This window comes from Capsicum annuum, unplaced genomic scaffold (assembly GCF_002878395.1).
Source record: "Capsicum annuum cultivar UCD-10X-F1 unplaced genomic scaffold, UCD10Xv1.1 ctg2447, whole genome shotgun sequence".
Lineage (NCBI taxonomy): Eukaryota > Viridiplantae > Streptophyta > Magnoliopsida > Solanales > Solanaceae > Capsicum > Capsicum annuum.
In genome coordinates, this window is record NW_025830638.1 from 271,067 (window position 1) to 286,066 (window position 15,000).

Below are 15,000 nucleotides of genomic sequence, written 5' to 3' on the forward strand. Positions count from 1 at the left end.
TATATATAAATCTATAATATGTCAAGGTAGGGAACAAGGCTTATCATGAAAATTTTTTAAATCTTAGCTTGGATCGTGTAGCATAACCATGATAATAAGGCACTCATGAGTTATATGGACCAAGATCTTCCCCACTAGAAAGGCCTCAGTGTGTATAGCCACACGAACTGAAGGATAATCATACGTCCATATGCATTAAGGAGGACTTGAACCTCCCTGCATAAATCAAGGTGACCTAAGCACCAAATCATGAACATGGGGGGCTCGAACCTCCCAATCATATAATAAGGATGACACAAACCTCCTAGTTATTTAGACCCCCGTATCAGCAATCGCAGTTTCCAGTATTGGTTCCTTGGTACCTCTACTTTCACGGCCCACCTACACAACCCTCTTTTAAGCCCAATTAAAAATATTTAGCACACATTCCCAATAATATAATAAATTTTACATTAAAAAATACCGTATATATCGTCATACCAACCCCACTTACATGTTAATTACCATGTTGTATCCATTATTCATCATCCAAGGAAATTCATGACCCTTTAGGTTCAATTATCCATTCATACTGGGATTCCATGTACCCCAAGGTTCAATAAAATCAATCCATGGTTTATTAATATTTTATGCCAATTCATTAGTGTAAGTCAACAAGTCAAACCATGTGACAAAACCATATTCATTATCAGTTTCATAATTTGGATTGAGGGAACATAATTTTCGAAACCCATATATTAAGGCACAATCATCAAATTGGGGATAACCATGACCCCTTAGTTTATTAACCATTTATGTGCACCCCATAAGTTCAAAATCATTAATAAAGCATGAACAATGCATAATAAATTATGGAAAATCAACTTAACAGTCAATCATGCCAAAATCCTCAACCCACATCAAAACCCTTGTTCGAATCCACATAAACAATCGTGTAAGCCATAGTAAAAAAGTTTAAGGGTAGAGTCACATACCTGAACTATCATGATTATGGAGAGAATTTTCCCTTGGAAGCTCTAATTGACCAACCTCTTGGTAACCCTAATGCTCTTACTTAAGAGAAATTGAGAGGAGAGAGTGTATTTTGATTTGCTAAGGGATGAAAATAAAGCCCCAAAGGTGTTTTATGGATAGGGTTTTAATTGGGGAGTAAGAGAAATGACCAAAATTCCCCATTAAATAAAGCTGAAAATCATCGCTAGTCATTACTGGTAACCTTATGACTCATAGGGTCACCCTATGACTCGTGAGATCCATTTGTAGGCTAGACAAACACCATTGGCACCCATACTGGTCGGGTTATGAGTCATACTATATGAATTATAGCAAGACATTACGACTAGTATGTTCCACTAATAATCAAGATAGAAACTATTATGGCATACTAAAATAAAATAAGAAGGAATAACCAACAATTCAATAAACCGGTGCTATCCCCAATACCAATCCCAATACTAAGGCTAACACCTATAATTACCCGTATTTCTCAAACTTAACTTATCTCTAAGTACATGAGTCATATTATATAAAAAATTTTAGAAACTCAGTATTTTTTAGTTTAGAGATTTCTACTGAATAGGAAATTTATCTAGCTTTCCAACGATATAAAATTTTTCCAAATCCAATACCCGAGCGAAGAGTTATGACGATTATTGTAAAATAGTGTACCACCTAATACTTCTGCGCATCGCGGAGGCCATCTAAATAGAAATTGTCATTTTATAGTGAACCAACACAATACCAACATGTCATGCCACCAGCTAATTTCCTAATTAGAAAAATCTAGTGTTGCTCTACGATATTGGCACGTCGTGCTAAGGACCCAACAAAGAATTGTCAATTTCTAATAAAACAACGCGATTGTAGCGCATCATGCCAAGCTTCTAGGTCTCATCTAGTATTGCAATGCAATTCCACCACATCGAGCCACCAGCCACATTCCCAGTTTTCATTTTCAAATGGCTTGGTGCGATAGTGGCACATCACGTCAGGTGCCCAAATCGAGAATTTTTCAGTAATGATTTTTAATCATTCCCAGGGGTAATAAGGTTTTTTTTCCATGACCCAAGTCAGTATTTAACAAGTAAATTACCCTAAATTAACCTAGTTACATCATTATTATTCAATTTTCCCAAAAATAAAAGCATTCTCTCTCAAGAAAACAAACCCTAGCTTCAAGAATCAAGGTCAAAACTCAAGAATTTCTTCAACCACCTTCAAGAACTAATAACCCAAGGTATATTAGGTATTCATCTATGTGTCTCTTTGACCCATAGAGTCCACGAATTCATTTTCAAACTACATGATTGTTGAGTTATGAACTTTCATGCTTACATTGAACTGAATTCATGTTCATGTTATTGTTGGGTTTTGTCCATGGTTAAATTACAAGCTTTCATGAAAATAATCATTATATGTTTTGAATTACTTGATCCACTTGATGAACCCTTCAATTTACAAGTTGATTGATGTAGCCATAATAACTATGTGTGTTGATTGTTGTATAACCTAAGCATGATCCCCATGTGTTTGATAAAATGCATGTGGATGAATTAGTGTAATTATAACGTGTTAGAATGTATTCCCCATTCATGAATAAGTAGATGCCTTACATGTGTTTGATAAAATATCTCTATGGATAAATTATGAATAAGTGAACAATGTTATGTTATTTAAGATCATGTTATGCTTTACTTTTCATGCTATCGAGTCCTAGGGGTATTAAATACTCTATAATTTGTTTGTTTACCTAGATCCAGTGTTAGTTATAGAATAGTATCAGTCTTGTCATGATCAGCAGTACTCTCAGTCAATTACAAAACTCAGTAAACTCAGTATCAATGTAGTTTAGTTCAGTATAATAGTTTAGTGTCTTTCATATAGGAGTAGGATTCAACACCGAGTGAACCCAAGGATGGGAGCTCACCTGCCAGTGGAGGGTGTAAGCCTTGAAAGTGATCCTTGTATTCTAAAACTATATAGACAGCATAGGTGGAGACATCAACATGCCAGTTAAGGGTTTAAGAGGTGTTTTAACCTGCCAGATGAAGGTTCCACTATTTTCAAAATATTTTTAGAATGTGTTGTGATCATTTTCAGTTCAGTCAGTCATCAAAATTAGTTAAATGTAGAACAATACAACATTCTAAGTCAGTTCAGTTGGGAGTAGGATTTAGCCCCAAGCAAGCACAGGGATGGCGGTTTCCCCGTCAAATAGGCAAAACCGTTTGTAGCATTCGCTATACTACAGAACTACATAGCCAGCAGGATATGAAGAGTCACCCATCATTTTAGGCTTAACTACATCACAGGGGTCACCTGTCAGTTTAGGCTTAACTACCTCACAGGGGTCACCCATCAGTTTAGGCTTGACACCCTTAGTCCTTCGGGATAGTACATTAGTTGATTCACAAAGCCAGTTTTGGTACTCGTGGTATGATATTTACACCCTTCCAACTAGGGTCACAGGTTGTACACCAACTTGCTCATTGGGTCATGTCGGTTAGAAGATAGCTCCCACAGTTTCAGTCCAGTAATCAGCTCAGTAATTTAGTTTTAGTTGCTTTACCATAGCATACAGATATTAGTGATTCAGTAATCAGATTTCAATATTTCAATTTACAAATTATAATTAGAACAAGTTATGCTTGGTCACGCATTCTCAGTATTTACAGTTTTTTACACATTCTCAATATTTATAGATTTCATACACTTTATTTAGTACATCATGTTATGCATTTATTCAGAAAGTTAATATTTATGTTCATGAAACCTTGCCTATCATCCTACATCGCATACTCTTTTCTTGCACTATGATGTATCATATCATAGGTTCGGACTCTCGCTCTTGGATCATGCGTAGACTTTTTAGACTATCAGTCGTAGTAGTGGTGATTCCTTATATTTTGACGATACACTATTTTATTTTCATGCTTTTATTTCAGTAGCTAGACGGAGTCAGTTGGTGCCTTTCCCATCAACTCCCATTCAGTCAATTTGGATGCTTTTGAATATTTCTGACAGTTAGTTAGTTCTCAGTTTTCAGTTGTCATTGTCAGACATTTTATCAGTATTATCAGTTTTTCCTTCCCGATTTTATCAGTTTCCTGACTTAAAACCATATGGAATTCCTCAGTTAAATTCTATATATGTAATGTTATTATCAGTTTTACTCAGTTCTCATAGAAGGTATCAGCTCATGGGTTATCTTGTGATCCCTTGGGACTTAAGCACCATGTGGTTCCCAGGGTGTACTCTTGGGGCATTACAAGCGGGTTAGAGTGGCCAACTTTTAATCCTCAAAATCTATTTTAAGGTAGCTGCTATCCCCGACAAGGCTAAGGTATCTAAATCTACTTATGGATGTTAAATCATCCTTGTTTAGTCCTAAGATAGAATTTCTACCGAAAACATGAGTAACTAAGTCAATTAAGCCTAAATTATGATTTCAAGATAGCCTAAACGGTCTAACTAACCCCAAATATTGACAATCCTACTTCCAACATTTAAATCCCATCCCAAATCTACAATAATTTCATAATCATACTATTAAATAACTCAATCTATAAAGAGGATAAACCTAGACTACCTGGACAGTGAAGAAAAGCCCAAAGAATCTGTGAAATCGATGATTTTCCCTTCCAAGAAGCTTCTGCAAGATGCCATGCTATCAAAATCATAATCTGCTAATCAAAAAGAGAAGAATGATATCCATATTTAACAATTAGGCTTTAGCTCCAAAATCACGTAAAAATCCCATGTGAGGCCCATTTACGTAATCTCACATTTGAAACTCACACAACATCCCACTATTCTCAAGGATATTTACCGTAAAAAATAGGTGAATTTTAAACTCTAATGGTATCACAATCAAGCCACCAAGATTTTAGGGATTTTAGAAAAAGATGAAGGATTTAATCCAAAAATAAATGGAAACTTTCCACAAATTTGAAAAAAAAAAAAGGTGTAAATTAACCTTACCCAAGGTGTAAAATCACCCACAAATGATTCTCCCAAGTTTTTCCACTTTTAGGGTTAAATATTCTAGAGAATAAATGAAAAATGGTGAAAATCGAGCTAAGTGGGGTATTTATACCCTTCCTAGATGTACAGGTATCTCTTTAGCAAACTTTAAATCGCTTAAGTAATACTTGACTTCTAGATAAACTATTGCTTAAGCGACTAAAGTGACATTTAAGAAATACACACTGCCAACAACTAATGTCGCGTCTGTGACACTACCTTCGCTTATTCGATATCTGAGTCTGACATGCCTTATCGCTTAAGCTACCATGGGCATTGCTTAAGTGATATATGCTAAGTCTTGTCAATTTTCTTAAGTGAATTATTGGTCTCTTAAGTGATGCACCAGCACCAGTTAAGACTTGGAAAAGTTACAAAGTCATTGGTAACCCTTCACAATTCAGTTAGAATCTCATATATGCAAATAAACTATACAACCCTATATAATTCAGTGTTTTGGACTCAATGGCTCAGTCAAAATTTCTATCAGAAGTTGTTTCAAAAAAAAGTAGGTCCCACACCCATTTTCCATTTTTCTTAACTTCCAGTCAATAGTCTAAAATGAGTCTGGAAACCTTAAAACCCAGACCAATGGTCCTCCTAGACTAAAATCAATGTTTTAGAGCTGTTGGAACTGTTAGAATTTATTTACACGGTCGTTCATCAAAAGTTTTTCCTTGGTAGTCAATTTGAACCAGTGAAGACTTCAAAATGTGAAATTGGCTCTAAGAAACAAACAAACAACCCAATAATCAAACTATTAATTCTAGAAATTCATAAATGACTTAGGGCATCTATGGGAGAGCTCTAAATGAAAAAAATAAGCAAGAAAACAAAAAATGACCTGGACGGTCGTTGCAATATCCACTACTAAAAGAACTTTCATCTGTAAAAGTAAAGGATTAGAATTTACTTGAAGCCTAAGACAGGTGAGGATACTGAGTCCATATATTTCTCTCATTCTCCCAAGTTGCCTCTTCGACTTGGTGGTGCCTCCGTTGAACCTTAACTAGTATAATCTCTCTAGTGTGAAACTGACTGATATCACTAGACAATATTAGCACAGGCTACTCCATGAAGTTCAACTGCTCATCTAACTTAACTGAATCCTATCTAAGCACATGAGACAGGTCAAGAATATATCTCCTAGAGCTGGAAAATTTTAGTTTAACCCATTAACCCAAACCAATAATTTATTTATCAGGTTAATAGGTCGATTTATTTAATTTTTGGGTCCGGTGTTGGGTTTAATATTGTATTACTGGGTTGTCATTTTGGGACTTGGTTTAATTATTTTTTATCAGGGTACCCAATATCCCGATAAACAAATAGGCTACAAGATATTAATTTCTAACACCCACTGGCCCAAAAGGCAAAAGTTGACACAAGCCTAATCTTCACTTAGAGACTAGAGAGACTTATGGTAATAGGGTTTATTCATGATTTAGCGCCTCTCACTCTTAGTCTCTCACTACTTACAATTCAATATTCATAAATGCAGATACTACTTTATTTTTCTCAAAACTTAAGAGACCAGAAATGAAACATTGCTCGGCTATTGCTGCTCACAATCACTTTTGTTATTGCGCTCATTAGGCAACTATATTTTCTCCGTCACATTCTTAGATAGTCTTCTGCTTCATCTTCAATTTCCATCCAATATTCGATGTATGTCATTGGAAGATGATTTTAGTATGCTAACTTACTGAGGACTAGCTCATTTACATCATTGCATGTCCTTTGTTTTTGTCATCTTTGTTGCTTCTCTTGAATAACTAGTTTTAGTAAATGGATAGTAATATTAATGAATGTAGGTGTTATTTTCTTACATTACTAGTTGATTCATCAGATAAGATTATTTCAAAAGTTTCTCTTAAAATAATTTGATCTTATGAAAGGCATAGTCAATTAAAAGAAGTTAAAGTGTATAAATTTGATCAGAAAAGTTAAAGTTGGCATCATGTAAAATACAAAATAGGAAAGTTGTCGAGAATAACTTTTAGCAAGTCGGCGAAATATTTCTTTTTATTAGATTGGTGATTGATGTTGTTTATTTTATTGCAAATCGAATTCCTTTATTCTTAGGAATATAGAATTTCACTTCATTTTTTTTATAGCAAACTGGTTTTCATCAAATAGATGCAGAGAGCTTTACTTTATTTAATTCCTAGTATAGTTAGAGCATCGTGGTCTTGTATATTACGCCCTTATTATTTTCATATACCATGTTTGTTAATGAGTTTTTGTAGATCATTAACTTCTATTTATTTGTTGATTGGAAATCAAAATAGTTACCATGTATTGACTATATGGTTGGCTGATAAACTAGTGTTGTCTTAAGTTACTGAATTAATGTGAAGTCAGAATTCACTGCTTATATGTTGATATTTTATGGTCTATTCTATTGTATGCACATTTTCAAGTTTAGGTTATCTGATGTTATAATGTTTTTGTTAGCTTCTTGAATTTATGCTGTTAGCATATTATTTGATTATTTCTTTTAAAATCATAGTCACGTTGATACAACTAGATAGCACAAAATACAAGAGTTGATAAAGTGATTGGTGAGAGTATAGCTTCTGATTCAAATATAGTGAATCAATGTCCAATAGTTGAGTCTAAAGAAAAGAAAGAAAGAAGAAAAAGATCTCTTGTATGGGATCATTTTACTACTAAAGTGGATTTTGAAGAAAATTAAATGGGTGTGTGTAATTATTGTAAACAAGAGTATTTTGCTGATACAAAAGAACATGGTATGATGGCAATGCTTAATCATATAAGAAAATACAAGAAAATATCTCATAATGTTGATACTAGGAAATCAAAGATAGCATGTCAATTGGTTACAGGGGGTAACAAGGGTAATGTGTCAATTATTTCATCAAAATTTGATCAAGAAGAGTGTAGAAAATCTTTGTGTCGTATGACAACTCTTGATGTACTTCCTTTTAGATTTTTTTCAAAAAGAAGGCTTTAAACAATTTACGAAATTGGTACAACTTTTATTTCAAATTCCTTCTTGTACCATTGTTACTTATGATTGTTTTCATCTCTTTGATCAACATAAAAATAAAATAAGAAGCATTTTTAAGGAAACACAACAAAGAGTGTGTATAATGACTGATACTTGGACTTCTGCGCAAAAAATCAATTATATGTGTATTACTACCTATTGGATTGATAAATATTGGACTTTACATAAGAAAAATTATCATTTTTTTCCAATTTCTAGCCATAGAGGTGAAGATATTGCAAAGGGTATTATTAAGTGTTTGCATTAGTAGGGATTGCATCGAATTTTCATTATTATTACTGGTAATGCTAGTTTTAATAGTTTCTTTGTGGTTGAGTTTCCTAAGCAATTGAATGAGTGAGGGAAAAATATTATGGGTAGTAAGCACCTTCATATTAGGTGTATAGTGCATATCATAAACCTTGTCGTTCATGATGGTATAAAAGAAGAAACTGTGTATATGAACAAATTAGGCAAGCAGTGAGATACATTAGGCAATCTCCTGCTATATAGAAGAACTTTAAGGAATATTATAAAGATGAAAATCTTGCAAATAAGTTTTTATGCTTAGATATTCCTACAAGGTGGAATTCCACCTACTTGATGTTGAACAGGGTTATTGAATATGAGGGTACAATTTTAAATTATGTTGATCATGATATTGATTTGGCATATTATCTCGAGTTTATATCCATATGTGTGATGCTGATTTTGTGGATGAACAACCTACAGGTACACTTTTGAGTAGTGATTGGGATAGTGTGAAAAGAATTGCAAAATTTCTTGAATTATTTACTTTGAAGGTATGTGGATCATTGTATGTTACATCAAATATTCATTTTCTTGAAATTTAGCAAGTTGGGTTTTACTTGACAAAATTTATATCAAGTGTTGATGTGTATTTTCTCAAATGGCAACAAACATGAAGAAAAAATTTGAAAAATATCAAGGTGATCAAATAAAAATAAACAAGATGCTTTTATACCTTATGTTTTAGATCCTATCACAAATTTGCCACTCTTGGTTTTGCACTTAAGAAGCTGTTTGGGGATAAAGCTCCAACTATAGAAAAAGATGTGCGAGAGTACATGAAATCATTATTTGATGAGTATTCACAAACTGCTTGAAAAGACAAAGGTGGTAAACTATCTTCAGAAGTGAAGGCTTCTAGTTCAAGCCCTATGGTTGTGGAAGATATTGGTGACTTTTGTGAGGACCTGAGTAGACACACATATGGGATTGGAACCAAAAATTCTAAATCAGAATTAGATAAATATCTTCCAGAAGATATTGAAGTTAGAAAGCTTGATTTTAGTGTATTGCTTTGGTGGAAATATAACTCGACTAGGTTTCTCTTTCTTTCTGAGATGGCTTGAGATATTTAACTATTCCTATTTCAAGTGTAGTATCAGAATGTGCTTTTAGCACTGAGAGGTGTATTTTTAATTTATTTAGGAGTTCATTAACTTCTAAATTGGTACAAGCTCTAGTGTGTCTACAAGATTAGCTTCTAAGTGAATCATAACCTTACAAATATCGAGGAGGATTTAGATTCTCTCGAGCAACTTGAATAAGTTAAGAAAAACCTTGTATTTGGTGAATTGTATATTTAATATTTTTGTTGCTTAAGTCTGGACTTGTTCTTTTAATTTATTTAAATTTGACCAAACTTGGAAAAGAACCTAGCATTGATGACATTTAGCAACTTGAACAAGGTAAGAAAAGAACCTTACATTTGGTGATTGTGTTTATCAGATTTTTTGAGGTGTATTATTACATTACTATTTTGTGGTAAAGATTTTTTTCAGCTTGCGTCTGCTAATTTGAAGTTATTTATGTTATTTTTAAAATAAAATATTTAATTTATTAAAAGAGTATTGTCTCACAATGCCAGAACATCTACTATGCAGACTTGCCAAGGACTAAGTTACTCTCTGAAAGGGGTATCATCTTAAACGTAGTATAGAAAAGTTCCCAAGCTTTCATGCCAGACTCACTCAAACCGGGTAGATGTGCTTTGCCTCGAAACCCTGTGCTACTAATGATCATTGGGTATGGTAATTCTACGCTAACCTAAGTGTAGTTTCTTCTACAAACCCAGTGATGATGATTCAGGAAAAGTAAGTAAACTTTGGAGCAGAGCGGATCAACGATGTGTATATGCTCCCAAATGCTGACATAGAGATATTTCATGTATGGGGATGTGCGCCAGGGACTTGGATGGCAAATATTTTATATCCTGGTAAAGAGTTTCCCTAGGACACAACCAAGAGAGACATTTTGATGAATGATTTCACAGCTGAGGCCAGGACTTAGCTGAACACCATCTGTAGTAGGGTATCATTGTGCACTCACATGATCATTTTCACAGAAATACGAGCTCGAATGGTAGCCTGTATCCTATATGGCATCTCCTTGAATGTGGGTGAGATTATGCACTAAGAGTGGGGGTAATACAAGAATCATGGAGGTACATATCTTCTCCTCCCTTCCCTTGTCACAGCGCTATGTAGGAAGGCACAGGTAGAGAAATAAACTACAGATACTTGGGTGCTCCCAGGCCCCTGCATCTTCCCCTCAAGTTTAGGTGTAAGGGTACCCCAGGTCAGATAAAAAGGCAAAGGTGGACTCGAGAAAGTTGACCCAGAATGATACAGATTCTTATAGACCCTCATTAGCCACGGCCTTTAATAATATCTCTGGTCAAATGTAGATGGTGAGGGATATTTTGTCCAGAATGCCTTAGGGACCGGGAGAGTCCTCCATGGATCGCTAATTATATGTAGCTTAGTCAAACTATGAGCAATACCAGGAAGAGTAGAAGAAGCAGGGAGCCACAATCGCCAGATTAGAGAAAGCCTATTCAACCTTAGTTGCATTACACAGGTACCTCAAGGAGTCACATTAAAATATGGTAAAGAGATAAATTCTTCAAGAAGCAATGGAAGGGTGTAAAATCCATCTTCAAGGTGCTCAAACCAAATATCGACTACCTTTACTAAGGTTGGACAGAGAGGACGAGGCCCCTACCGATTGGTCTGTTGATGTTACTAATTGTGATGGTATAGATTCAGGGGAAACAAAAGCTCTTGATGCAGATTCAGGGATACCTCTCTTACTCATGTTTTATTTCACATGTAGCGAGGATATTACATTTCTTTTCATTGGGGTGACCCCATATTTGTACTATTTTGATGCGTTGTTAGATATTTATATGTCATTTTGGATGACACTTTGGATATTGTTTTGTTTTGTTTTGTTTTGAGATGCTATATTTGGGCACTCTGATTGTTTCCACGTTTTTATGGATTATCATGGTTTTTAGTTTAATTTTTTTTTACTTTAGTTTTATTTTGATTTTGGTGATGCATGACAAGCTTTGCCCTATGATAGAATGAGTGACGACATTCTTAAAGGTAAAGCATCATGTTTGGGTTTTGAGACATAGATACAGGGGAAGTCTGAGTACCTGTGGCATTGTCAATTGTAAATATGGCATCACATTATGCACCATTGGCAAAGTCTACGTATCCGTATGGTTTGTTTGCCCATTTTGAGACAAAATATGCGACTAAGGCTTCGGTTGTAGCCATAGTTTAGGAAATTGTGCAAGTGCTAATACAAAATAAATAATCCCCGCCGACCAATTTTTTCAAAAATCAAGGGAATGGGCATAAGGAACTTTGTAATAAAACTTCTCTTTTTGTGACTCCATAAGTTCTTCACTTGTAAATATTGATAAATACCCCAATTTTGTCTACATGGGAGGAGAAATTGAGCTTCCTTGGTGAGTTTTTGCATGCCATGTTTAGTGAGCTTTTTGCATTCATCTCTTGTATACTTGTGTTATCTAGAACTTTCCCCGTTGTCTCTCAAGGCTAGTTTTGATTTTATATGGTTGTAGAAATGATCTTAGGCCATCTTTAGGTAATTGAAATCCACTCTAGCCTAAAAATCCTACTCGTGCATAAATGTAATCCCTAGTTACCCACTTTGAGCCTTTGTACCTTTCCTTGGCAAACACATTACAAGCTGTGAACCATTCTTTTTATCATTCTTTTGAATCGTACCCTCTTTGAACTCAAAAATGTAACTTGAGGCTACAAGCCTAAGTTGGAGGTGCTGAAGATTGATGGAAGTAAGTTTAGGTCCACAAAATCGTAGTGATATGCCTAAGTCCTAAGCATTGAAAACAAATGAATAGAAAAGGAGAGGTTCCAACAAAAGAATTAATTGCATAAAATTTGCAAGAAAAAGAGATGAAAGAAAAAGAGTGAACAAAGGTAGACAAAAGTAGGCATAAGAAAAGAGAGGAAATGAAGAGGAATGGCCCAAAGTCAAAAAGACAGATTAAATAGTGTGATGTAGATGTTCAAGGAAGGGTGTAGCCATGTTGTCCCAAATGATATTCTACCCTAACCTGAACCTACTTTGGCTTAAAAAGTCCTTCGATATCTCTAACCATTTAATTTCTTTGTAGTGGCGATTGAAAATAGGGGAAAGCCTATGGTATGACACTTGTTAACATAGAGATTTCTTTTGTGAGGGAGATAGCTTTTTCACTTAAAATTCATTATTTCATATTTGGTAGCTTAGTGTGTGGAATTCTCTTTCTTATGAGGTTGGCATGTGAACAAGTTGAGATGGGTGATTTTGTCACCTATAGAGCAATGAGGAAAATGGAGCATAACTTAGTTGTGTTCCAAAGGGAGTCACTTCCAGAGTGTTAGTTTTTGTTTCTTGGTTTCTCTTTTTAGTCTTGTACATCCTTGGATATTGCATCTTATGATGAAGAGGTGTAGTGAAAATAGCATATCCCATGTGCATTGAGCTATTTGTAGTAGTGACTAACCTTGAAGTCATTGTGATCTTTAAGGCATGAATTTTGGGCATATATAATTGTTGTTTCATGGTAAGAGGTAGTGTTGCTTGAGGACAACTAAAGATGTTAGTTGGGGATATTGATGAGTGGTGATTTTACCAGTCATACCCACTCAACGTTCATGCACATTACCATGTTTTTAATGAATAAATGAGACATAATTTTGATTAAATGCACTAATATCCACTTTTGCAGGAACATAATTGATGAGATGGACAGATGTGGATTGAAGCTGAAAATGATCAAAATAAAGCAAAAAAGTGCAGCTGAGACTTAGAACAAGAACTGGGCTCAATTACTGTGGTTGCGGTCAGGTGACCGTGATCATGGTATTCAGGTAAAATCAACTAACCACTGTCGCAGAAGCTAATCGTGGTTGCGGTAGCCGCAGTCACAGGCAATCTTGTGTGATTGCGGCATGGCAGAAAAATGCAGTCCAAGGGCAGAATTTAAATGTACGTGGCTGATCCCTAATTTGACAAAAATACTCAACCCCTAATAATTCATCATATTCCATCTTCCCCAATAGTTAGGTTTTGTTCTTGAGTTCATAGCCTCCATACTTGGAAAATAAAATATTGTATAAATTTTGGGTGAATAATACATTGGAGTAGCCCCGAAGTGGAGGAATAGCTCACGTCCATTAGAGATTTCTGGGAGTTCAAAGTTTGAAGTAACATTCACTTAGTCTTCAATAAATAATTTCAATGGAGAGCATGGGTATATCTTTGCTTATTTATATTATGTGTATCTAGATCTCCCTCTTAGGTTTATGTATGAATAGGGATTAAAGTGTGTGTTGTTTGTTATTGTTAGCTTCTATTTAGTAGTTCATGTTGATGGGTTTTATCATTGCTTGACAAATTTTATTGAGATTTGTGGGTGAAAGCCCCAAATACCCATATGGGTTTGATGCGTGAAATCTCCAAACTCTAGAAAGCTCAAAGCCATCTTCGAAAGAAAGGTTTTGGGTGAACTTTAGGAATCCATGTCATCCTTGAAAGAGGGATATCGAGACCAAAGCAATGGTAGACAATTATGTGTGTAGTTTGCTAATCTATCACTATCTTAGACATAAGGGTGGTTATGAAGTTAACTATACCATGGTATTATCCAAGAAATAGGGATGCTAAATTGAAGTTTGGTTACCAACTGTTGAACACACCCATTAGGTAATTGAAAGAATCAATGGGTGAAAGTTTGGTGTTTTGTTGAAAGACTAGCATCAAAACCTATAACCGAACCTACCCACATTGACCTATTAATAATGAATTTAACTATTAGTCTCCACGTGTCACCTCCCTTAGTAATACATAATCCCAAGATTCGTGCCTAATTGATAAAAATCTAATTATTCATAGCCCCTAATTTATACTAGAAAAACCCAAGAAAAAACATTAGTGTTGATACTTATCTCCCCCATTTTTATCTTTGTGTAATATTGGTTTGAATTTAACAAGTATACATTATTTCAAATTAACTTGATTTCCATTCACATTGTTCCTCGTAGATTCGACCCCGACTCAAAAGTTTGGTAAATATATTGACAACAACTGCCTTCCACTTAAGTTGACATGTAAGTTGAGCGTTATCGGGTTAGTCTACAACTATTCAGATTTTTTCTACTTGCCTAAACTTCAAATTATACTAATGTTAAAGGTTTACCCAATAACTGAACTAATAACGATCAAAAATTGATAAACCGATAACCAATTTTCCAATATCTTAATGGTTCTGTAATGGTTTTGCATATATACAAACCCACAATGAATAAGTAAAATCAATAACATTTATAGTCAAACCAAACCGACAAATACACAGCCCTAACATCACTGCAACATGGAAACAGGAAAACTAGATGGACAGCAGCAAAATCTGGAGGTAAGCCTAACTCATAAGGCACCTCACCAACAATATGATGAATCTCAAAGGGTCTAACATATCTAGGAATGAGCTTGCCTTCCCTCTCAAGACTCATCACACCCTTCATAGATGATACTCAAAAGTATACCCAATAACAAACACCAAATCTTTAGGCAAAAAGTCTATGATATGCATTGCCCTTCTGCCTACTCTGAGCTGG